Source organism: Alosa sapidissima, chromosome 20 (assembly GCF_018492685.1).
Source record: "Alosa sapidissima isolate fAloSap1 chromosome 20, fAloSap1.pri, whole genome shotgun sequence".
NCBI lineage: Eukaryota > Metazoa > Chordata > Actinopteri > Clupeiformes > Clupeidae > Alosa > Alosa sapidissima.
In genome coordinates, this window is record NC_055976.1 from 30,524,985 (window position 1) to 30,526,594 (window position 1,610).

At 53.4% G+C, this 1,610-nt stretch overlaps 1 long non-coding RNA gene across 1 annotated transcript; it reads right to left on the minus strand.

Annotated features, from left to right (window-relative positions):
• Positions 1-1,166: 1,166 nt before the first annotated feature.
• LOC121694052 lies at positions 1,167-1,316 on the minus strand. Its single transcript, XR_006025658.1, has 2 exons — positions 1,280-1,316; positions 1,167-1,248 (listed from the first exon to the last, which is right to left on the minus strand). It is a non-coding gene; the product is annotated as an uncharacterized LOC121694052 (long non-coding RNA).
• Positions 1,317-1,610: the final 294 nt, after the last annotated feature.

Genomic DNA, 1,610 nt, shown 5'->3' on the forward strand with positions numbered 1-1,610 from the left:
CTTCCCTCTCTCTCCTCCTCTAACCTCTCCCTCTCCTCCTCTCCCTCTCCTCCTCTCCCTCTCTCCTCCTCTTCCCTCTCTCCTCCTCTTCCCTCTCCCTCTTCCTCTCTCCTCCTCTTCCCTCTCCCTCTCTCCTCCTCTTCTCTTTCCCTCTTCCTCTCCCTCTCTCCTCCTCTTCCCTTTCCCTCTCCCTCTCTCCTCCTCTTCCCTCTCTCTCCTCCTCTAACCTCTCCCTCTCCTCCTCTCCCTCTCTCCTCCTCTTCCCTCTCTCCTCCTCTTCCCTCTCCCTCTTCCCTCTCCCTCTCCCTTCTCCTCTTCCCTCTCCCTCTTCCTCTCTCCTCCTCTCCCTCTCTCCTCCTCTTCCCTTTCCCTCTTCCCTCTCCCTCTTCCTCTCTCCTCCTCTTCCTCTCTCCTCCTCTTCCCTTTCCCTCTTCCTCTCTCCTCCTCTTCCCTCTCCCTCTTCCCTTTCCCTCTTCCTCTCTCCTCCTCTTCCCTCTCCCTCTTCCCTCTCCCTCTTCCCTCTCCCTCTCCCTTCTCCTCTTCCCTCTCCCTCTCCCTCTTCCTCTTCCCTCTCCCTCTTCCTCTCTCCTCCTCTTCCCCCTCCCTTCTCCTCTTCCCTCTCCCTCTTCCTCTCTCCTCCTCTTCCCTCTCCCTTCTCCTCTTCCCTCTCCCTCTTTCTCTCTTCTCCCTCCACTCATCCTCCTGTTTTTGGCTACGTTCACACCGCAAGTCTTAATGCTCAATTGTGATTTTTTGCTCAGATCCGATTTTTTGTTTGGCTTTTCACATGACCTTTTAAAATGTGGCCTACATCAGACTCCTGTGTGAACTGTTTAAAATGTGGCCTACATCAGACTCCTGTGTGAACTGTTTAAAATGTGGCCTACATCAGACTCCTGTGTGAACTGTTTGCGGTTCCAAACTGACCCACATGTGCAAAAGCACATTAACAATGACATCAGCTAACTGCCGCGGCGCATAATTGTGACATGTCATGTAGATTGACGTAAGAGTGGCATTATGGTTGTTCACACTGTGGCCGTGTTGAAAAGAAATCATCTGGATCTGATTCAGGACCACATATGGAAGTGCTCTAAATCTGATTTGAAAAAGATCTGGGCAAGATTTGAGTGTTCACACTACTTGTGAAGAAGTCTGACCTTTTACCTGTTTTACCTGTCACTTTTGCCTGCAGTCTGAACGTAGCCTTTGTGTTCCTCCTCCTCTTCCTCTCCTCTTCCTCCTCCTCTCCTCTTCTTCCTCCTCTTCCTCCTCCTACTCTCCTCCTCCTCTTCCTCCCCCCTCCTCCTCTCCTCTTCCTCCTCCTCTTCCTCTCCTCTTCCTCCCCCCTCCTCCTCTCCTCTTCATCATCCTCTTCCTCTCCTCTTCCTCCTCTTCTTCTCCTCCTCCTCTTCCTCTCCTCCTCCTCTTGTGTGTGATGCTCTCTAGTGCCTTCGGTCCAGCTTCAGCAGGGCTGTCAGTCACACGGCCAGACGACCCAAACACAGAGTGTTCCGCCCGCGCGGACCTCAGCTGGACCAGACGCCTGCATGCCTTGAGCTCGCTTCTGTAGAACAGCCAATGAGAGTGGAGCTGCGCTCTGGCCCAGT